At 37.2% G+C, this 25,338-nt stretch overlaps 2 pseudogenes; both read left to right on the top strand.

Annotated features, from left to right (window-relative positions):
* Window positions 1-4,748: 4,748 nt before the first annotated feature.
* LOC132518366 (cytoskeleton-associated protein 2-like) lies at window positions 4,749-15,486 on the top strand (annotated as a pseudogene).
* Window positions 15,487-20,840: 5,354 nt separating this feature from the next.
* LOC132518200 (bolA-like protein 2) lies at window positions 20,841-21,099 on the top strand (annotated as a pseudogene).
* The last annotated feature ends 4,239 nt before the right edge of the window (window positions 21,100-25,338 follow it).

Genomic DNA, 25,338 nt, shown 5'->3' with positions numbered 1-25,338 from the left:
ATAAAATTCAAAATTTATTTTCTATGTTTTAAATGAATTTACTGAACCAAATTTATTATGTCTTCCTGCTAATAGCATTTGAGAAGAAGAAATAAAACAAATTCATATGGTGAAGAGCTCACATGTCAGGAGAACAATCCAGAACATTCTTCATGAACTGCTTGGCCAGATTTCATCTCAGACTTCGGGGGGGTTCACATTTGAGTTCAAGACTAACACCTGGATGACTATTTAATGGCAGCCTGCAGGGTCTCCTGAGAGGTTGGAAGAAGTGAGGCTGCACTTCGATTGCACGGTCTTTCACAGCAGATGTTAAATCCAAAATATCCTAGGGAAACATTAAGGTCACTTGTTCCACAGTTGGTAAACAGAAAAGGTGTACGTTCCATCTCTTTCCAAAGCTCAAGTTCAACTTTTAACCCTCGCTAAGTATTAAAGTACAGCTATATCTGCTTTCAAATCCCTCCAATCATATAATGTGCCTCTTTATAGAGTGAGGAAAGCACTATGGGTTTGTAGAAGAGAAAATGTGCTGGCTTGAAACCTAAAATCTCTTTGAAATTGATTTGAAATGCTTACCAAATGATTCCTGAAGTGAACTCAAATCTGGAAATGGGTATTTATGAAAATTTGAGGATTCATTTAGAAAAGAGGTTCTGTTACATTTAGAAAAGCATATGCTCTCACATCCTACACTATACTCTGCAAAAGTTGTTACATTTCATACCTAAAGTTACTATCTTATTTTCAATAAGTCAATTGAACAACATTGGTTGAAGGTCCATTCTGTGCTGCCTCCTGGTTGTTGTATCATTTAAGAAGCTCACAAAATTTGTGGAAGTTATAAAACAATAAAGGCATTAAAGCATCTTAATACCAGTACAATCAATATAGAACCAAATGCTAGACAATAATCACCAAGGGAACCTTGGTTAAGGTAAATTCTTGGCAAGATAAAGAGAACACCAAAAGATCAAAAAATAAAAACATATCTGTAGTATTTGGGAGATAGTGATATAAAAGGCTTTTGGGAGTGAAAGTTATATGTTTGGGAACTAAGTTGTAAAGTATAATGAAAGCATTAAGGTACAAGGGATGGCAAACCTTGAATGCCGGAATAAGCATCATGGATTCACTCTGCACTCATTCTTTGGACAAGGCTGGCAGCAAAGTATTACACAGACTAACAAGAGATGAAAGAAGCTGAAAATGGATGAGCCAGCTGGAGTTGTTGAGTTGATTCAGGCATGCGGTCTAGAATACTACTAATAAGAATTAAGAATAGAGACCTGTGGAAACTTTAAGACAAACTGCCCAGCAACTGAAAGGAAAGACAGGGATCACAGCCAAATTTACTAAAAATGCATAATTGCCCTTCATTTCTGTTCAATAATATGAATATAATTCATAATATCACAAAGGGTAATTTTTTTTTTTTTTTTTTCCCTGTACGCGGGCCTCTCACTGTTGCGGTCTCTCCCGTTGCGGAGCACAGGCTCCGGACGCGCAGGCTCAGCGGCCATGGCTCACGGGCCCAGCCGCTCTGCGGCATGTGGGATCCTCCCGGACTGGGGCACAGAACCCGTGACCCCTGCATCGGCAGGCGGACTCTCAACCACTGCGCCACCAGGGAAGCCCCCACAAAGGGTAATTTTTAATTCTAATGATTAATTCAAAGCATTTAACTGAGAAGACTTAGCTGTTCATGTAATTCTGTCTCTATGACTGGACATTCTAAAATACACAGATCAATAGGAAATCTCAACAGTGATAAGAAAGCAGAGGGAAACTAAATGTCTTAACTTCAGTTCTTTCACAGAGATAAATGATTTTTAAAGGCACCCATTGAAATTTTAGAATGTTCTGATGATAAACAATAATAAAAAATAACAAATAATATTTATGCTGTACTTACCATGTGTCTATCACATGTTAAGCATTTGCATAAGTCATTTCATCTATTCTTCAAAAAATCCATTTGGGATAAAATCTTTAATTATCTCCATATTATAGGATACACAATTGACACTAAGAGAGGAAACTACCATAGTCATAGAGTTACTAAGTGGCAAAACCTGAAGAGACATAAACGGGTCTGCCTATTGACAAACTCTGCCCTTAACTATAGACATGGTCCTGAAACAATCTTTTGTTGCACTCCTTGCTTGGTAGACTTCAAAGACCACATGACAGGATTTAAGATACCTGAGTATTAAACTCTTGTCTTTACTACTGTTTCTGTGACTTTGGGCAAGTCAATTCATCTTGATGGCTCACATATATAAAGCCATTCATCTTGATGGCTCACGTATATAAAATGAAGAGACTGGGGGAACTCAGATTCCTTTAAGCAATAAAATTATATGATTAAATGATATTTACCATATAATTAAGTTTTCAGAACTGCAAAGATTTATAAATTGTTCTTATTTTAATTTTGGTATTCAGATCAATAATGATTCCTTGTTTCCATTTAGTCAGAGAGTTAAGGATACTTGCTGCTTGACGGCAACCTCAATTTTAATTACTCAGCTTTGTAGTTGTAGAAAAGTACTTATTTGTTTTTGAAGCATATTATTTTGCCCTGCTCATTCTGTCTGTTGTATTTTTATTCTGGATGGCATTATGTAGAAGAGCTTAGCGTCTTTACTTCAGCATTAATACTCAATCATGAATTATCAATGAAGCTTCTGATATTACAACAGTAAACCCATTTAGTGCATATATACATTTAGAAAGAATACATTTAGCCTGGATTACACTTGCACTCTACAATTAAGATTCAATCCCTTCCAGAAAATTATAACTATGAGAAAAGTGCATGGTGAGGTTGGAAAAAGAGTTTAAATTATGGTTTTTAGTTTTAAAATTACAGATATGCATACATACACACATATATAAAAGATATTTTTGCTACTCCACTTCTGGTAGTAATCTGAGTCACAACTTGCACTTGTTTGAGTTTGGCAGTAACTGTTTTCTTAAAATGTTAAGCATAAGCTCTCTGGATATATTCCAAAAGCTAATAGCAAATATACTTAGATAAATTAATGTATAAATAAATTACTAAGATTAAAGCAAATCTCATGGGATTCTGTTAGTTATAATAAAAGTAAGAACTAATATATTTTACATGTACTGATTTTTCTTTTAAGAAGAAAACAAATGCAACAACATAAAAACATCCATCTGGTTCAGGTTTTTCCAAAATATCAGGAATAACAATATTTGATTCTTTCCAAAATATGAGTATCCAACTGGTCTCATTATGATACCCCACAACACTTGTATATCTTCTTCTATTACATATAAGTTGATAGAAAGAATTTTTTTGAACCTCCTTTGAAACATGGGAAGCAAAGTGACATCAAGTTGAACACACATTTCACTGGCACTAATTCAACTCTGTGTGTTTCAAAAAGTTACTAGCAAGCTAAAAATATCTATTTCAATAGTTGGAACAACTCATCTCTCTTTACCTAAGCTTAGGCATGAGAGGGGGGACCCAAATTTTCTGTTTTTCCTGAGTCTTCATCCCACTGTGTGTCTCAGTAGGAGCGCCTCACTGGGTTTAATGTATTGTGCATGTATAAAGGTATATATTGTACAACATGTGTTCAAATAGTAGCCTAATGACTTCAACATAGTGTCAACCAAAAGAAACAAAGAAACAAACACAGTAATCTGATCCTCAGGTGAAGAAATAACTAGCTTTGTTGGAGTCACTAAAACTCTTTGTATCTCCAATGTAGTGCTCTCCCAAGGAGGTTTCAGTGGTAAGCTTGCTAATATGCCATTTTTTGGTTTTGTCTACTGGACTTTAGTATAAAATTTGTACTAATGTGTAACTCACCTAGATTGTGTTCTTCAATTAGGCATGCATTTCAATTGCCACTTTATATAGCAATCTGAGCACACATTGCTGTTGATTTTTCCCCCATTCTTTGCTACAATTCCATACAACTAAAATAATCTTTCTGATAAATTCTGAAGATAATATGTATAGATCTGAAGACATGAATTCTCCAGGATACAGGTGCCAGACTATCTGGTCCATTTGGATGGAGGAATATGAAATGTGGATTCGATCCTGAGGTGAAGACCACAGACTGTGGTTGCCTGTGAATTCCCAGCCTGTGCATGCCAGAAGACATCTTATGTGTACAGAAAATTAAAGAACTAGTCTCTCTCCTGCATTCAGTCTTTTGGAAGGCTTTGGGGAGACCTACTGGGTGTCAGGAGCTCTGATGGGCAAAATTTCCACCAGATCAAGTGGTTGAGAAAGAGTGGACTCTCCTCTTGCTTTCACCCAGAGACCCGGACAACAAAGATCTCCATGTCTCTCCACCACTTTCACAACCAACCCACCTCTAGCCTTTGCTTCTATGTAACTGAAAATTAACCAAATGGACATCAAAACTCTTCCAAGTAACTCATGACTGAAGATGAAATCAAAACAAACTGCAGATTACTTAAAATTAACACAAATAAACCTATTTCATATCAAAACATAAGAACACTTTGCCTATGTATTTATTAAAAACTTTGTTCTATGTATTTATTAAGAACTTTGGAACTCAGCAACTGGAGCCAGTCGGTACCTCTAAAGACAAGCATCCAGAAGAGAGGTCAAAGGTGAAGATTTTCATAGTCCTGAATCTGGAACATTTTAACCCCTCTTGGACTCCAAAGGAATTCTAGAACAAAGTTTGCTCTCTCTAGAGATGCTGACCAAAAGAGCTTTGAACATGGGGATACCAGACAAAGCTGATGGAGATGGTGGAGTGCACTATGGAAGAAGATTAGGTCTCTGCATATCGAATGGTAGTCACCAAACAAGACAAGAAAAATAAATTACATACAATATGTTATATATTATAATACATATGTGAATTTTACATTTTATATTTTTTACTAATATGGTTAGAGCATCAACATGCTAAATAATATTTCAATACAGTCATCTTTGGCATTGTGCTGACTCTTAGTCATATAAAATTAGACTTTACATATAGTGTTCATTTTGTCAGTATAAAGGTATTTTTGTTGAGAGAAAATATAACTTTTTAATTTAGCAATTTATTAGCTAGATCTGTAATTTTTAAATATTTAGATTTTGAAATGTGGGCCTCTGTTTGTGTTTTTGTAGCAGGCCTTGCAAATATGAGTGGCAGGCTTGTTTTTCTTATGTTATTTTTCAATCAAAATGTATTCAGAGAAAAGAAAAATACATGTGCTTTACACATGTATTTAAACTGAAGTAAGAACTTTTTTGATCCAGCACCATTACCAGAACACAACTCAGGATGTAAAGCCAGTAACAGATATAATAATGAAAAGAGTAGAAATCAGTACTTCATCTTTACTTTTATTTAAATATCTATTTTTGGAGTTTGTTCATATTGATGAGCTTTATCCTCTAGTTATGAATGCAGGAGGAATATTTTTAACTTAAACATGTATTTCTTCAAAAGAGAATTTATATGAATGAAACTTAATATTGGCAAATGGGCTTTATTCAATATAGATTTCTAAAATGAGATAGTAATGTTATGTATTACTCATAAAAACAATTTTACATCTACAAATAGTGTTTAAAGAAGCTGTTGTTATAATTGCACAGTAATTTTACTGTAATTGCGATATTGGTAACTTTTTAGGAAGCTGAAGGCACGCTATAAAACTGTGTAATGCCCTCTGTGAAAATGTGTGTGGTAGATCCCCTTGATATATAATTAAATGTGTCCATAAAAATAAAATCATAAAAACCTTCCTCTCCTTTAAAATCAGAACAGGCCCATTTGTCAGAAGTACAATGCTTTTCTAAGCCACGTGTGGAAATACCATCTGCCCCACAAATTGTTTAACATTTCTTAAGACATCAGAAATTGCTTATGGTAAGGAGTTCAGTACACCAGCACCCATATCCACAGAGAACATTTCAAAAGGTGTAGTGACCAAGCAAATATTATATATGTTCAACAATTCTACTCCTAGAAACTTCAACTAAACTCATAATTTAGGGATGAGACAAATTCAAATCAATTTGTGTATAATTCAACTATTAATGGATATATTAAAAAAAAGACTTTGGTTTCTTTTAAATGACATGATGGATATCAAATGTTAGTTCAGGAATTTGCCTAATCACAGATTCCTTTGTGGAACACAAATATTACCTTAGGATTTTGCCCATAATTGGATGGCAATTTTTTAATAGCTACTTCATTAAAAATACTCTTTTCTTTAAAATGTTTTAGTCAAACTGGAAGCTGCATTGTTCCACTATCTAACTGTAGTATCTCTGTAATAGCATAAAGTCGAGAGAATACAGCATGCCTGGTGCACCTAAACAATAACTTTCTGTTTCTGTATTTACAGAGAGAAAGTCTCTTCAGTAGCTCCTTGCTGAAAAACAATTTGAAAGATAAATAATGGTTACTTGTTTTGGGAGAGATGGCTTTCCAGCAATACATTTATATGAAATTCTAGAAAATGAATGTGACCAATTTATAATTATATACATATAGCAATTGGAAAGAACCATGAGTAAAGACACATACAGGGACATATCTCATATTGAAATAGTGAAAAGCAACATGAAGTCCAATGTGAACACATCATACTTCTGGAGAAGCTGATTTAATTTGAATTAACTCTTAAGATCTAAAAAGTGTTTGTTCTCTTCCCAACCAGTTTCCTAGAGGCCGCAAAATGATGAGTGCTATGCTCGTGTAAATGTGCACACAGTTCATTCTGTCTTCACTAAGTTCATTCTTATATTCCTGTAAATTGCTGGTAGTGTCTTTATTCTTGGTATATTTTATTTAAGGGAATAACATATAGTTAGAGTTTTATGTGTGCCATTGTTGCAGGTTATAGCACTGTATGTTTAAAAAAAAAAGAGAAAAAGACAGTGAATATACTTGGATACTTGGATATGTGAACAAATATTTAAACACAGAATGAAAACATCCTTGATTTGAATCTATTTTTTAATGTAACAGAAATAAAATGGACAAATATCACATACAAATGATAGCTCAGGCCACACTCATGATTCTGCCTGAGAAGAGCCTGTGCCTCTTGCACGAAAGCTGCAACTACATAGTGAAAGGGCTCGTGGCTGTTAGATTAATACTCTTGCCACAGATAACCTGTGAGACCCAGGAAGAGAGCGAAGCCAGGACAGGACACCACAGTCAATCCTGTGAGCCTTTCTGTGAGAGGAAAATATTGGCAAGAATTTTAGAAATTGTTCAAAATAACTGGGGTTGATAGAAAAAGAAAACCGAGTGAGCTGAGACAATGTAGTATGGTTGAAAGGAAGTATTTGTATGGGGTGTGGAGCATGTATGTGTGTGTTTGGGTCTGTGTCTCTGTTTATGGGCATGGTATGTGAGTCCGTCAGATGTGTATTTTCTGTGAATTTTCTACCTTACTGTTAAACACACATTGGGAATTTGTGGCCATGATGCTTTTGGTAATACCAAATTAGTCTTAATGTTTAAGCACATATTTTTGAAGTCATTCATTATGACTACATGCTACCTGGAAATGAATTTCTTTCAAAAGTATTTATAAAGAAAACAGTCAACAAAATCACACATGCTTTCTTCAAACATCTGGAACAATTTTTTTCCTTTCAATTTGTTCCATTTCAATTTAAAAAAAACTAAACTAAAAGTACTGTGTTCAGGATTTTCTTTTTTAGGGTTGGCATTTTCTTAGAATGGACATGAATATTCTTCAATTAAAGTTCATGCAATTAAAGTATGTGCAAAAAAAAAAAGACCTGAATCAATGCATTTCCAAAGTGAAACTAAAAGAAGAAAAAGAAATGGAATTTTGTGTGGTTATGCAATTTGGAATGCAGGAACTGGATCAGAGTATCCTAACAGAGAAAGAGGTCAGAAAGGCATTCTGGGAAGAAATGGAGACAGACCATGTGGCTGGGCACTGTGTAGAAACTGAGCTAACATAAGGAAGTGCCTGGGGACAGCAGAGGCAAAAAGGAATACAGGGAAAGTAAAATGTCTCATACAATTTTTAAGTCAATATATAAATTTCTCCCCCATTTCCTCTGTGAAACAAGTAACACTTACACACCACTCCGATGCTTTTAGAGTGAACTCACTGGGGGAAACTTAAACTGGTCCTAAATTTGAAATATGAGTTTGTAGAGGATGAAAGGCAGAAAAAGGACAAGCAAATAGCAAATATCTAGAATACATATGTTCTACAATGTTCTTTCCAGGTTTATTGTGGTATAATTGACTTAAAATATTATGTAAGTTTAAGGTATACAATGAGATGATTTATACATGCATATATATATATATATATATATATATATATACACATAGCAAAATGTTACCACAATAAGGTTAGTTAGCACACCCTTCAACTCACAAGACTTCCATTTTGTGATTTCAATTGTTATGGTGGGAACATTTAAGTTTGACTCTCATAGCAACTTTCAAAGATGTTACCAGAAAACTACTAGAGCTCATCAATAAATTTGGTAAAGTTGCAGGATACAAAATTAATAAAGAAATCTCTTGAATTCCCATACACTAACAACAAAAGATCAGAAAGAGTAATTAAGGAAACAATCCCAGTGACCACTGTATCAAAAAGAATAAAATACCTAGGAATAAACCTACCTAAGGAGACAAAAGACCTGTACTCAAAAAACTATAAGATACTGATGAAAGAAATCAAAGATGACACAAACAGATGGAGAGAAATACCATGTTATTGGATTAGAAGAATCAATATTGTCAAAATGACTATACTACCGAAAGCAATCTACAGATTCAATGTAATCCCTATCAAATTACCAATGATATTTTTCATAGGACTAGAACAAATAACTTAAAAATTTGTATGGAAACACAAAAGAACCTGAATAGCCAAAGCAATCTTGAGAAAGAAAAATGGAGCTGGAGGAGTCAGGCACCCTGGCTTCAGACTATACTATAAAGCTACAATCATCAAAACAGTATGGTACTGGCACAAAAAGAGATATATAAATCAATGGACCAGGATAGAAAGCCCAGAAATAAAACCATGCACTTATGGTCAATTAATCTATGAAAAAAGAGGCAAGAATGTACAATGGAGAAAAGATAGTCTCTTCAATAAGTGGTGCTGGGAAAACTGTACAGCTATATGTAAAAGAATGAAATTAGAACACTCCCTGACACCATACACAAAAATAAACTCAAAATGCATTAAAGACCTAAATGAAACCCCAGATACTATAAAACTCCTAGAGGAAAACACAGGCAGAACACTCTTTGACATAAATCACAGCAATACTTTTTTGGATCCCTCTCCTAGAGTAATAGAAACAAAACCAAAAATAAACAAATGGGACCAAATTAAACTTAAAAGCTTTTCCACAACAAAGAAAACTATAAACAAAATAAAAGACAACCCACAGAATGGGAGAAAATATTTGCAAATGATGCTACTGACAAGGGATTAAATTTCAAAATATACAAACAGTTCATACAGCTTAATAAAATTTTTTAAAAAATCAAAAAATTGGCAGAAGACCTAAGTAGACAAAGAAGACATACAGATGGCCAACAGGCACATGAAAAGATGCTTAATGTCACTAATTATTAGAGAAATGCAAACTTCTTTATTCATTTTATCTATAGATGTACACCTTAGGTTGTTTCCATCTCTTGGCTATTGTAAATAATGCTGCTATGAATATGGGAGTAAAGATATCTTTTGAGTTAGAGTTTTTATTTTCTTCATATATATTCTCAGAAGTGGAATTGCTGGATAATATGACAATTATATTTTTAATTTTTTGAGGATCATCCATATTGTTTTGCAGTGGCTATATCAATCTATAATCCCACCAAACCCTTTTCTCCTCATCCATACCAGCACTTGTTATCTCTTTTATTTTTTATGATGCCTGTTCTAACAAGTGTGAGGTGATGTCCTATTGTGCTTTTAATATGCATTTCCTTACTTACTAGTAATGGTGAGCATTTTTCTATGTGCCTGCTGGACTTTCTTATATCTTCTTTGGAGAAATGTCTATTCAGGTTCTTTACCCATTTTTTAATTGTTTGGTTTATTTGCTACTGATTTGTATGAGTTCTCTATATATTTGGGGTATTATTCTCTAATCAGATATATGGTTTACATATAATTTTTTCCCATTCCATAGGTTGTCTTTTCACTTTGTTGATGATTTGCTGTGCAGAAGCTTTCTAGTTTGAAAACTTCTAGGGAAGTTTTCAACTATAATCTCTTCAAATATTTTCTCAGTCCCTGTCTTTTTCTCTTCTTCTTCTGGGACCCCTATAATTCGAATGTTAGTGCATTTAATGTTGTCCCAGAGGTCTCTAAGACTGTCCTCAGTTCTTTTCATTCTTTTTTCTTTATTCTTCTCTGCAGTAGGTATTTCCACTATTTTATCTTCTAGGTCACTTATCCGTTCTTCTGCCTCAGTTATTCTGCTATTGATCCCTTCTAGAGTATTTTAAATTTCATTTATTGTGTTGTTCATCATTGCTTGTTTCATCTTTAGTTCTTCTAGGTCCTTGTTAAATGTTTCTTGCATTTTGTCTATTCTATTTCCAAGATTTTGGATCATCTTTACTATCATTATTCTGAATTCTTTTTCAGGTAGACTGCCTATTTCCTCTTCATTTGTTAGGTCTGGTGGGTTTTTATCTTGCTCCTTCACCTGCTGTGTGTTTTTCTTTATTCTTATTTTGCTTATCTTACTGTGTTTGGGGTCTCCTTTTTGCAGGTTGAAGGTTCGTAGTTCCCGTTTTTTTTTGGTGTCTGTCCCCAGTGGCTAAATTTGGTTCAGTGGGTTGTGTAGGCTTCCTGGTGGAGGGGACTAGTGCCTGTGTTCTGGTGGATGAGGCTGGATCTTGTCTTTCTGGTGGGCAGGTCCACGTCTGGTGGTGTGTTTTGGGGTGTCTGTGGCCTTATTATGATTTTAGGCAGCCTCTCTGCTAATGGGTGGGGTTGTGTTCCTGTCTTGCTAGTTGTCTGGCATAGTGTGTCCAGCACTGTAGCTTGCTGGTCATTGAGTGAAGTTGGGTGTTGGTGTTGAAATGGAGATCTCTGGGAGATTTTTGCCATTTGATATTACATGGAGCTGGGAGGTCTCTTGTGGACCAGTGTCCTGAAGTTGGCTCTCCCACGTCAGAGGCACAGCACTGACTCCTGGCTGCAGCACCAAGAGCCTTTCATCCACACGGCTCAGAATAAAAGGAGAAAAAGAAGAAAGAAAGAAAGAAAGAAAAAGAAAGAAAGAAAGAAAGAAAGAAAGAAAGAAAGAAAGAAAGAAAGAAAGAAAGAAAGAAAGAAAGAAAGAAAGAAAGAAAGAAAGAAAAGAAAGAAAGGAAGGAAGGAAGGAAGGAAGGAAGGAAGGAAGGAAGGAAGGAAAAATAAAATAAAGTAAGGTAAAATAAAATAAAGTTATTAAAATAAAAAATAATTATTAAGAAAAAAATGTTTTTTAAGTTAAAAAATAAAATAAATAAAATGGACAGACAGGACCCTAGGACAAATGGTAAAAGCAAAGCTATATATACAAAATCTCACACATCAAGTTGATTGTGGAGATTTAATCCACTGCTCCTGAGGCTGCTGGGAGAGATTTCCCTTCTCTTCTTTGTTTGCACAGCTCCAGGGCCTCAGCTTTGGATTTGGCCCCGCTTCTGCGTGTAGGTCACCTGAGGGCGCCTGTTCTTTGCTCAGACAGGACGGGGTTAAAGGAGCAGCTGATTCGGGGACTCTGGCTCACTCAGGCCGGGGGCAGGGAGGGGTGCGGATGTGGGGCGAGTCTGCGGTGGCAGAGGCCAGTGGGACGTTGCACCAGCCTGAGGCGCACCGTGCATTCTTCTGGGGAAGTTGTCCCTGGATCACGGGACCCTGGCAGTGGCGGGCTGCACAGGCTCCCGGGAGGGGAGGTATGGATAGTGACCTGTGCTCGCACACAGGCTTCTTGGTGGCAGCAGCAGCAGCCTTAGCGTGTCATGCCCGTCTTTGGGGTCTGCGCTGTTAGCCACTGCTCGCGCCCATCTCTCAAGCTCCTTTAAGCAGCGCTCTTAATCCCCTCTTCTCGCGCACCAGGAAACAAAGAGGGAAGAAAAGGTCTCTTGCCTCTTGGCAGATCCAGACTTTTCCCCGGACTCCCTGCTTGCTAGCCGTGGTGCACTAACCCCCTAAAGGCTGTGTTCATGCTGCCAGTCCTCTCCCTGTGATCCAACCGAAGCCCGAGCCTCAGCTCCCAGCCCCTGCCCGCCCCAGCAGGTGAGCAGACAAGCCTCTCGGGCTGGTGAGTGCCGGTCGGCACCGATCCTCTGTGCGGGAATCTCTCCGCTTTGCCCTCAGCACCTCTGTTGCTGTGTTCTCCTCCACGGCTTCGAAGCTTCCCCTTCCACCACCCGCAGTCTCCGCCCGCAAAGGGGCGGAAACCTTTCCTCCTTCACAGCTCCCTCCCACTGGTGCAGGTCCTGTCCCTATCCTTTTGTCTCTGTTTATTCTTTTTTCTTTTGCCCTACCCAGGTACGTGGGGAGTTTCTTGCCTTTTGGGAGGTCTGAGGTCTTCTGCCAGCGTTCAGTAGGTGTTCTGTAGGAGTTGTTCCACGTGTAGATGTATTTCTGATGTATTTGTGGGGAGGAAGGTGATCTCCGCGTCTTACTCTTCCGCCATCTTCCCCCTCTCGGCTACTGATTTTTGTATGTTATTTTGTATCCTGAAAATCTACTGAATTCATTGATTAGATCTAACAGTTTTTTGGTTGAGTCTTTAGGATATTTTTATCTATAAAATCATGCCATCTGCAAATAGAGACTATTCTATTTCTTCCTTTCCAATTCTGATACTTCTTTTATTTTTTTCTTGCCTGATTGCTTTAGCTAGGACTTCCAATATTATGTTGAATAAGAGTGATGAGAGTGGTTTCCCTACCTTAGTGGAAACATTTTCAACCTTTCACCACTGAGTATGCCGTTAACTGTGGGCCTGTTATAGACAGCTTTTATTATGTTAAGATATGTCCTTTCTATGCCTAACTTGTTAAGAGTTTTTATTGCGACGGGATGTTGAATTTTGTCAAATGCTTTCCCTGTATCTATTAAGATGATCATATAATTTTTGTATCACGTTCAATATCAGGTCAGAGGAGATTGGACATAGACATAGAATGAGAACATTTGTAGTATCTACTCCACATAAAAATATCAGCTGGAGAATGGATAAATAACTTGTGGTATAGTCATATGCTACAATAATATACAGTACTGATATAAATAAATCATGCCTTAACATCAAAGTGGATGAATCTCAGGAACAGAATGGTGAGAGAAAAAAAGCAAGTTAGAAGATACAATATGGGCAGTGTGCAGCTGCGCTAGCTTGAGGGAGTCTGTGGTGGTTGAGGTGGAGATGCATCCCCCTGCCTGGAGCTGCGATAAGCACCCCAGCCGTGCCCCAGGACCTGCAGCTGCCCCCGAGTCAGAGGGCCCAGTCTGCTGTTCAGAGAGCAAAGAAGACAAAAACTCAAGGAGCATCTGTTAAAAAGAAAAACTTTTTGCATACAAACAGGAAAATCAGATATTGTCCAGTGGTAGAGACCAGAGAGTGAAGACATCTAAAGGCCAGATCGAAGAAGAGACAAAAGTTCTGAAACTTAAGGCAAAAGTGGTTGATAAAGAGAATGTCGGTAGACTTACAGGGATCAAGAATAATATAACAATGGAAAAAAACTGTATTCCTTTAAAAGCTTCTAATGAATTAACCAATTCAACTATAGCAATTGATACACCTAATTTTGAGGATAATAATCAAACTCTGCCATTGTTACCAATTAAAGATGACCCCCAAAGTCAACATATGATGTTAAGTCAAGCATTTCACCTTAAAAACAACAGTAAAAAGAAACAAATGACTACAGAAAAACCAAAGCAAGGTGCTAACATGCCCAAATGCCCAAGAAACCTGTGCTTGGATCTTATCATAGCCAAATTGTTCAGTCTAAGATCAATTCCTTTAGAAAACCTCTACAAGTCAAAGATGAGAGTTCTGTAACAATGAAGAAACTTTCAGCTACTGTCTCTAAAGCCACAAAGTCTCAGCTTGTACATGCCAGCAGTGTACCAGTGAAAAGTGATAGAGCCTCACATATGACGACTGCCACTAAATTTGTGAGCACTACATCTCAGAGCAGTCAACCTGTACAACCTTCTATTAGCAGTCACCACAGTAATAACCAGGATGCCATGAAACAAGGCATCAGTCTGCCAGTGTTACAGTTTGGAAAGGGCCTCGAGAGAAAGAATTATTATAGTTAAATACATTTTCATCTATTATCAAAACCAGTTCTTCTCAGGACATAAAAAGAAATAAGACACTATCAAGAAGCATGACATCTGAAATGGTAGCCAGACCTGCTTTGTCTTCTAATACTAAACTGACAGAAAAGTCAAAAAGCATTGACCACCACAGACATACCATGGTGAAAGCAGCTATTGATAGTAGATGGACTCAGCCCAGAGAAACTGCAGAGGAGAGAAAAGCTCGTCCGAGTGAGTGGAAAGCTGGCAAAGGAAGAGTGATGAAAAGGCCTCCGAGCTCAGTGGTCACCCAGCCTGAGCCCGAAGCACAAAATGAAAAACTAGTTGGTCCTTCTGGACTACCATGGCAGAAGAAGATGAACAACGATTGTTTACTGGAAAAGTAAACAAGACATTTTCTGAATGCCTATACCTGATTAATGAGGGATGTCCAAAAGAAGAAGTATTGGTTACACTGAATGACCTGATTAAAAATATTCCAGATGCCAAAAAACATGTTAAATATTGGATATGCCTTGCACATATTGAACCACTTACAAGTCTACTGAAAATATTTTTGCAATCTATGAGAAGGCCATTCTGGCAGGAGCTCAGCCTACTGAAGATATGCGACATGCCATTGTTGACATTCTGACAATGAAGAGTCAAGAAAAAGTTAAATTTGGAGAAAATATTTAGGAGGCTTGTGCAACCAAGGAACAAATCCAAGAAAACACCATTGACGATATAAGTGTTAATCTGGGGTCAGAAAAACCAGAAATAGAAAATAAGCATCCTAGGAATGTGGTATTTCAAGGTTGTGAAAAAGAGCAAGATGACAAAACAAAAGATCCAACCAGTGATATTAAAACCCCCAATACAGAAACTAGGGCAGGTTGCTTAATTAAATATAATGTGTCTACTTCTCCATACTTGCAAAGTGCAAAAAAGAAGATGCAGTTTAACAAAACCAATTCTGCATTTAAAGGGCTAAAGTTTCTCACACCAGTTAGACGTTCACAACGTCTTCAAGAGAAGACTTCTAAATTGCCAGATATGTTAAAAGACCATTATCCTTGTGTGTCTTCACTGGAACAGTTAACAGAGTTGGGAAGTGAAACTGACGCTTTTGTGTGCCGCATGTACTCAGAGAAGTGAAGCTCTGATAGGAGTGGGGTTGTATTATTCCGAGGGTGTTTGGTTGGTTGGTTTGTTGTGTCTTTGCATGTCCCTTAGGTCAGGAGTTGCCGAGTACCTAAGTATTCACAGCAGTCAGCACTCTTACTAATGTCCACTCTAAAGCAGGTGTTGCCTTCTGTGAGTCGGAAAGCTAATCCTACCTTGTCAATCTCAATAGACTGATTTTTTCTCTAACACAGGTAAATTTTGTGAAGACAGAGTTAGCTTGTTTTGTCACCCAATTCTAGTAGCCCAGACTGCTGTGGGCTCCTGTGTCCCTGGGACTCTGCCCCTGGTTCTTCATTGTCATTCTCCAGCAAAGCCAGTGAGTCTGCATATGTGGTCTCTTGGCCTCTTTTTTATTGTAGCCAAGGTCCCCGAGAGGGATAGTTAACTAAATACTCCATTTCTAAGAGAAGATACTTTGTTGGAAGAAAGAAAAGGTGCCAAACCTAGGGGGCATTCAGAACTTTAAATCTGAGTTCCTTTCTTTAGGTCCTTTTCTAACTTGACTATCTAAAATGTTAAAAATTTTAACTTCCATTGCTTTGCTTGATATAGTTTATAGACTAATAGAAGGGAGTTAGAGAAGGAATATATAATATTTCATAAATGTCATCCTAGTTTAGGTAGTATTTCTAAAATAACTAATACTTAAACTTGATCTCTTCCTTGTAATATAAAAACTTCATCATGTTTCCTAAAACATGATAGTCATACACAGTAAGTAGGTCTCTGCTCCCCACAATAAATACCACCAGTAAAATTGTTTTGTTAAGTCTCTGAACTAATACTTAAATGGCATACATCCTTTACCAACTCTACAGTTTCAAGTAAGGATTTAGTCATTGTAAAAGATTAGATAGTTTTAAAACTGAATAATATGAATGTGGTTGAAAATCACATACTTATTTATGTTCACTAATTCCATTTGTATAATAGTGCCAATCTTTGTTCTATTTATTGTCTTATGTTCTAGAGAGTAGGGTTTTTATTCCTTTTAAACTGTGTACCTAATACGTATACAATAAATGAAAAGATCTATATAACAATAAAAAAAAGAAGATACAACATGATTCCATTTTTGTGAACTTCAAAACCGTGCAAAACCAAAGAATATTCTGTTTAGATGTACAACCCTATGTGGTAAATGTTTCAAAAAGTATTAGTTAATACACTTAGTGATTTTTTTTTCACTGTGAGTAGAGGAGAAGGATGGGATCTGGAATGAACCCTCAGAAACCTCAACGTTTTGGATTATTTTCTGTGTTTTTTTTTTCCTTAAGGTAGATAGTGAATAAAAGGGTGTTTGTATTTTTATTCTTTATACTGAATCATATGTTATAAATACTATTTTGTATTTCAACTTTCATACTAGCAATTTTGAAAAAAGAAAAAATTAAGGATAATCATAACTAGAAAATAATTAATATGTAGATTTTTAAAAAATCATTGGAGAAGGGAGGAAGGTCAAAGGAAGAACTCAATCCAAATTCAAGAAAAGGAAAGCTAAAGGATGAATAGATAAATAAGATCTCAGCAAGTAGAAAAGGAAAACATACAAAGTTCCCTTTGGAGAAGGGAACAGCTGCCAGGGAATGGCAAGGAAACTGGTGGCTTTACTGTGAAACTGAGAAAGCCAAAGATGTGAGACAAGCCTGAAAATAGAGATAGTAACCCGAAAGGACTTCAGTGCTCAGTGGATAAGTTTGTGAGGTTTGTTTTTGTTTTCTTTTGTTTTATGTATAAGAAACATTGGAAGTCTGTTAAGATTTTTAAAATAGTATATCCTCAATATATTATGTTTGAAAGCCAATTGGTTGTCCTGTGGAAGAAGAATTGGAAAGAGAAGTTCAGAACAGGAAGAACTGTGAGGGACTCAAAAGCATTGTGACTTGACTTACTTTTCACATTTAATGCAAGCACTGTTTTCTAGCATTTATGCTTAGACCATCTGCAGAAAATGCACTTCTGCAATGTGACTTGCTCAATACCCTGGGCTCTATGGCTCGAGGCATTTCCTCTGCATTTGAAATTCTTGCAGTCTAAATGTTTACTGTAGTAAACATTGTTGGTTTCTTTCCTCAGAAAATACAGAGGAAAAAGCTAAGATGGAGAAACAAACAAACAAAAAAATCAGGTAAGAAAGAAGAAGAGTGAGTGATAGATAGCCCAGTATGGAGGGCAAGAACAGGAGGGGACTGGGAACTACAAAACATAGCTCAGAGAGGCTGGCTGGCCTTAAGTAAAGCACTTAACCTCTGCTCCCTTCAGTTTCTTCACCTGTAAAAAGAGAAGTTCAGCTGGATGACCCAAAATCCCTCCAGAAAAATAAATGGATGATTTATTCTGTAATAGCATGATTCTATTACATCATATGATTCTACTGAAAAGGTCCAAATTCATTCTTGAAGAGCTTTCCTTGTGTTTAAGATATTAAAGCAAGTATTAAAATAATGCTAAAAATATATTATATGTCTGAATTTCAACTTTAGCTTCATAGTTTTATATTTTTCAGGGGTTTAATCTGGATCTAGGAACAAAATGAAACATTAATAACTGCCACAGCCTCCTGGCAAGTTATTATTTTGTGATAGAGAGCAAGAGGAGGAATGCAATGATCTGCTCAGCACTGCTCATCATCACATGTTGTTTTCGAGACCAGAATTCAATGATATTTTTTTCCCTTTGCTGCATAAAAATGATGGCATTTTTCTTAAAACATACAGGGCTTTTAATTCTGTAAAGATTGGCCTATTTAAGGTGCCAACTATTTCAAAAAGAACAGTCATTTTAAAAAGCAGCAGAGCAACTGGAAGATTTTATGAATAAAAAAATACAAATGAATCAAAATAAATACCATTAATAAAATGGTAATGGAAAGAATTAGTATTATAGTCATCACAATTATAAAGGCTTGTGGAGTAAGAAAGCTATACTTGGGAAGTATCTATTAAATTAATTTATTTTTATCTTTTCTTTTCAACTCAAAAGCAGAAAAATATTTGTCAATTGGCCTAGTGTGTTTTTGTTTTTATATTTTGTGTGTCCTTACTGTAGTAAAGTCTTCTTTTGTACTGTGTATTGTTAATAAAATTAAAACTTAAAATTGCTTTTAATTGAAATTGTAATTGCTTATAATTGCAAAAAAACCTTAAAATTACAAAATAAAATTTAATTGCTAATAAAGTAAAAATGGCAAGTGTGATTTAAAATAGCTAATATTTGAGGTAGCTTATCTGTGTCAGACATTTAGGTACATTATTCTCTCCTTGAACAAACTCTAGCTAGGCTCCTCTGACCCCTTTCTCAACTAGACCTCAACCTTGATCTATAAAGACTTGAATACCAGCATAGTTTCTAACAGCTGAAGGCCACATCCTTAGGATGATCCTGGTTCCACTAATAGTTCATGCCTGCCAAAACTCAAAGCTGCCAACAGAATTTAGTTTGTTCCAGCCAATACCTGAAGATAGGGCCCCTGTCTCCCAGTCTCCATGGGAGGATAGGCGCCTAACTTCTATAAACTCTAGTTAGCAAAACCGTATCGGTTTCATATAGACCAACCCCCGCTTCCTGCTTCTTGTAATTTTACACTTCCCTGGCTCTACTGAACCCTGCCCACCTCCTTCCTTATTCTCTCATTCTCCCTTTAGAATGCTGGGTCACCTCTGTACAAATCAAAGTTGAGTTCAATTCACACTAGTCTCTTTTCCATATTTCCCTATTGCTGATTAAAATCTGTCCTTACCACTTTAGTATCTAACATTTTTTATTTTTGACCCTAATAAATTCTTAGGGCCAAAAATAAACAAATTAGAAGAAATTAGGCCAGAAAAGTAACTTACCTGGCAAGACAACGTAATTAGTAAGCGATAACACCATAATTTCAATCCAGCCCTGTTTGATAATCACTGTTAATTACCTTGCTTCTCATTTGGACAAATATAGTCAACTTTTCTTAAAAATTGAGAATAAATCTTATATTGAAGGTTAATCAACTATATAATACTTAAAGTATGAGATATAGGCTTTTGAAAGTCCATTGCCATTAGAATTCACAATTGAGGAAGCTACCTTCTGTTAAAAATTGCATTAAAATAATTAATTCATAAAGGAAACTATAAAAGCCTAAAAATAGATCTATGTAAGATAAAAAAGACAATATGTTAAATAAAAAGAATATTGACATGTTTTATTTCTGGATTTATTAATGGAATTGATAATTATAGGAAATGTTTCTTCATAAAAGTTCAGCTAGATGTTTACAAATTCCTTCAGCAGAAGCTACAAACAGAAAGAATATAGGCTTGAGAATCAGAGAGACTGAAGTTCTAATCATAGTCCTGCATTTACTGATTATGTAACTTGAGCAAATTACTTAATTCTCTGAGCCTCAGTTTCTTCAGCTACATAATAAAGACAACATTGTGGTAGACAGAATTCTAAGATGGTCTCCAAGATTTCTGGTTCATTCTGTACATGCCCTATATGGTTTTGTGGTTGAATGTGCATGAGACCTATAAACACGATGCATTCCCATAGTTAGGTTCCATTATATGGTAAAATGATCATATTTTGGGCTTCCCTGGTGGCACAGTGGTTGAGAGTCCACCTGCCGATGCAGGGGACACGGGTTTGTGCCCCGGTACAGGAAGATCCCACATGCCGCAGAGCGGCTGGGCCCGTGAGCCATGGCCGCTGAGCCTGCGTGTCTGGAGCCTGTGCTCTGCAACGGGAAAGGCCACAACAGTGAGAGGCCCGCACACCGAAAAAAAAAAAAAAAAAAAAACAGATCATATTTTACAGATGTAATTAAGTGCCCTAATCAGCTGATTTTTATTTAAGCAAAGGGGATATTATCCTAAGTAAGCAGGCAAGCTCTTAAAAGAGGGTATAGATGTCAGAGAGATGTACTTCTGTTGGCTTTGAAAAAGTAAATTGCTATGTTGTGCAAGGATAATAAGTAGGTGACCTCTTGGAGTTGACTGCAACTTCCAGCTGTCAGCCAGGGAGAAAATGAGAACCTCACCCGTACAACCACAAGGAAATGAATTCTGCCAATATCTGACTCATCTTGTAAGAGGAACTCTAGCTTCTAAAGAGATCACATCAGCGGCTGACAACTTGATTTTAGCCCCGTGATACTATAAACACAAGACCCATCTAACTCATACCCATTGCCCTTTGCATTGCTGAATCACTCCTCTGGTATAAACGCAATTCCAGGTTATAAAGCATGAATTTTTTTAAAATGTCTCAGCTAGTAAGGGTGGAAGCAGTGTGGCAGAGGTCCGAGCTGGGCTGCACTCCCCCCACCCCAGGCTACCACGATGGAACTCAGCGTTGAGTACCTCCCGGAGAAGCTGCAGTGGGACCTGGAGGTGGAGCACATGGAAGTGGAGGACACAACTCCCACGTTGCATGTCCAGCTTCCGAGTCCTTGTGGTGTCAGCCAAGTTCGAGAGGAAGCCACTGCTTCAGAGATACTGGCTTGTGAACACTTGCCTAGCAGAAGAGCTCCTGCACATCCATGCCTTTGAGCAGAAAACCCTGACCCCAGAGCAGTGGGCCCATGAGCAGCAGAAATAAGGGACCCAGACCAGCACACCTATTAAATTATGAATCAGGCCCCCCAAAATATAAATAAAGTAAAATAAAATAAAATGCTTCAGCTATTTCTCTTATAACAGAGGCAAGAAGGAAATAATAATGTACCACTTGACTCACTATCACTTCCTTTATTATTTTCAAGACTATTTGGGGAAAAATAAACCTTCACAATTGCTCTAAATTCCTCATTTTCTCTTTTTTCTCTACTCCAAATTTTCAAATCCAGTTCCTAAATATGGGATAAAGACTCCTATACAGTAATCTTTTTTCTAAAACTGTAGTCACTGGGTGGGTCATCTTTGTTGTAAGGCAGCTATTTCAGTTCGAGTCTCTCAGTTACAAGTTAAAGGATATTTGACTAAGGTGGTTTAAGCAAGAATCATATTTCTTTATTCCGTATAAAAAAAAGAAGTCCACAATAAACTTTGGTTTAGTGGTTGAACAACTGGAACCTAGATTCTTTCCAGTTTCTATTTTACCATTATCAGGTGTTAGTGATGGGTTTTCTGAGCAAAGCATAGCTGGTGTAGTACCAACTATCATATTCTTAACAGCACACCAAGCAGGAAGGAAGTAGATGATGCCATATAGGGCCTTTACCTTATACCATCCTTTCTTTTATTCATAAGATAAACCTTAACAAAAAGCACTCCAGTGAGACTCCTTTTTAGCTACCATGGGCTTCCATGACTGTTAGCAAAGGATCGTGGAATTGCTATGGTTGGCACAGACCAATACAGCTCATTCCCTGGTGATGGACACATCACCATCCAAACACACTAAGAAGTCTCTTAACACAAAAAGCCAGAGAAATGGCTAACAGATAGCCTAGCAATGATGACTACCTTACTAGGGATCTTTTCTCAATATTGTGCAAGATGCTGCTGCTTTTGGTGACCATTTGTCTTACACTAGGGCTTGGGGCAAATTCCATAAATCCTACAGTATGGATTAAGAAATGACTTAACTGGGAAAAGGGGAAATGTACAAAGCTATAGAGCTTATAAGAGAAGGTAATCATCCTCCATCTTCCAATTATTCCACAAAGAACAGTGCTGGGGCCTGGGAGATTTGCTGGAACAAAGTGTGTGTTTCTATTTCAGTGAAGGGACCCCAATCCTCCAATACTTTTCATTCTTGCTTATCAGTTAAAGGATACACAAACTGCACGGACACCAAGATTTTAGTGCTTGGTTTTTATAGGAGCTTTATGGGAATGATAGCTGACTAACACCTGAAAACAATGGGTTCTATAAGAAGTTGCAATCTTCTTGCAAAGAAATGAAGGTTACTATTACCATGGAAACTTTTGGATACAGCCCTTCCACTAGAAAGCGTTGAGTGGACTTGTTCCAGCTGGCTTATTTCCCCAGCAATGCAGAATGAAAACATAATCATTTTCAGAGAAGTCTTCCCCATGGTCTCATCAAGTAAAAATGTTCCATCTTGCGAATTATCCTGTCCACATGCTGAATAGGAAAAGAGTGATATTATTTGTCATTCCTTCATTCTAATCTATTCCCTGTTTGACTTTGGCATCCAAATTGAAGTTTATCATTCTCCTTGGAGGCATGTCAAATTGCTCTATTTTAAAATTTTGTTCTGGCATTGCATAATAAGCTCTGTGAAGATAGAAAAGTTGAATTTTTTTTTTATCACCATTGACCTCTCTAAGAACAGGGGAAGTGAGAACCACCCAATGCAATCCTAATTTCTACTTGGGTCCATTCAGATACAACCTACCATTTTCCCACTAAGGTTAAATCAATAAAAAGAGATTTAGCGTGTCTTCTTATCCCTTATTCACAGATTTCCAAGTATATGGGAGCCTTACAAAGACAGTTTTAGCTCCTCCCTCAATGGGCCCTCCCTTCAATTTATCAACTGGCAGAAATCATTAATTTGATCCACCTCAAAGTTTCACTTGTTGGTGACTACTGATACAGGGGGTGATTTTCTCAAGTCACAATTAGTGCTGGTAGTTTCAAACATTGGCGACAGTGCTGTGTCTGGATCACCCCTAAGCTCCTCAAGCATTGTAAGTACTGTGAGTATGGATGGTGATCCCAGCTCCTGAGATGCCAATGGCCACATTGTAGCTATACATGCAAGGTTCAGGTACTGATTTCTACACAAAAGCCAGTGACTCCACTTGCTACTGAACTTCCCCACACAAATTCTACAAATTCACTGATGCCTTAAACTCTAAGTCTCTTTAGTTCTTGCTCTTCTTTTTTCCTACAATTCTACTGCCTTATGATTTTGTCATGTTGGGCAGGAAGCTAATGTGAGAGAAATTACTTTACTATAATTGTAATACTTTCTCTATATCACTGACCTGTCTGCTTCAGTTAGCTGGCCTTATAATTAATTCTTTATTAGAAGTCTCCTCATTCTCCCACATAAATTGATAAATACCTGCCCTAAACCATTAGTTTTCCAGACATGCCTGAATGCTGGGATGAATACAGCATAGGCTCAAGCTAGTGACTTACCCCCCACTTCCTCCAACTCCCAACATTGGAATCTTAAATATTTATGCCTTTCCAATATTTGCTATTTTTTACAACATCAATCAAAGAATAAATTTACTACTCTCCCATATGTATTTCTGCATTGCTCAAAGGTTTTTGAAGAGTACACTGTATTTCTATACTTTTAAAAAATATAAAAAATAAACAAAAGCTCAAAGATAGAATAGTTAGAAATAGGGAGGAAATGTATCTTCAGAAGATAGGCAGATTGATGACAGATGCTGAGTGGAAAGAAAGGAGGCTGAACTTTGGAACTGAATATGGCAATCCCTATGGATCTGAGCAGAAGTCTGCAGTGATAGACGGAAATGAGCCTGCACCTTCCCCCACATCTCCTTCCCCCCACCCATAACCTCTTCACACTCTTTTCAGATCAAAATCCCTATATTCTGCATCTAGAAAGGATTAATTATTTCGTTCTTTTCTGTTTAAACAAAAGGCCTGCATCTGTGTGAACCCTGAAACCATATTTACAATGAAGAGAAGGTAGTGCTCCAACCTCCTACGAGATTGTCCTTTAATATCTCCTTCTGGAACAATATGTTCAGGGAGCAGCAAGATTAACATATAAAAAAACACAGAATGGCAAGATGACCTGAGTTTTCTGCCCTTCCGTGAAATTCTATTTGCCTTTGGCAACTTTTAAAACATTAAGAAAGTAAATGAGGAAAGAGTAAACGTAAATTGGAGGAAAAATCACAACATGTTAGAGCTAAAAGCAATCTTAGCAGTTGAAGTAGATGGCATTAATGTCCTCAGTTCTTTACCCTGCCCTTATCCACATCCTTCACATATGACCTGGCAGTACCTTCTCCCAGGAAAGAGACAGAAGATAATTCCCTACCCCTTGCTTTCGGGTTTGCCACATGATCTGCTTGGGTTAATGGAATGTTAATAGAAAATAGTTTGTGCTATTGTGCCTGCTCTCCTTCACATCTGTCAGAGCAGGAGAGTAAGCCTTGGCTAGCTGAGGAGAAGGATTAGAGACCTACAGGGCTGAGCCAGCCAGGGATGTACCCAGCCTAGAACAGGAGACCCTCAGGTGACCTACAGATCTGTGAACCAGGTAAATGCCTATTGCTGTGGGATACTGAGACTATGTGGTTGATTGTGCCATATATTAGTTGATACCATACCCAACAACGTCAACTCCTTCAATTTATAGAGGAGAAAACCAGACCCCAAAAGTGGAAGCAGATGGATAGTAGTGGAAACAGGGCTGGAAATTAGGCCCTGAAACAACCTTGAAGATCTGAATATTTACTCAAGGTTCAGATATGAACTTGCCACATGGACACTGGAAAGCCAATTAGTTTCTCTGAATCTCAGTGCTTTGTTTGAAAATGAAGGTAACATGTATCCTAAATAAAAACTGGAAATTGTCTGGTCTAAATAAGGTATTTGATGTGAAGACACTTTGTGAAAAAGAGAGAAAGAAGCTCAAGTGGTTAGTGCTTAATGAATGCCAAGTGCATGATGTAACCTTTGCTTATATGATGTCATTTTATCTCACTTTATCTTTTAAATACCTACCTATTGGGACTTCCCTGGTGGTGCAGTGGTTAAGAATCTGCCTGCCAATGCAGGGGACACAGGTTTGATCCCTGGTCCAGGAAGATCCCACATGCCATGGAGCAACTAAGCCTGTGTGCCTAGACTACTGAGCCTGCACTCTAGAGCTGGC

This window comes from Lagenorhynchus albirostris, chromosome 3, assembly GCF_949774975.1.
Source record: "Lagenorhynchus albirostris chromosome 3, mLagAlb1.1, whole genome shotgun sequence".
Classification (NCBI taxonomy): domain Eukaryota; kingdom Metazoa; phylum Chordata; class Mammalia; order Artiodactyla; family Delphinidae; genus Lagenorhynchus; species Lagenorhynchus albirostris.
This window is presented reverse-complemented; position numbering and strand designations above follow the sequence as displayed.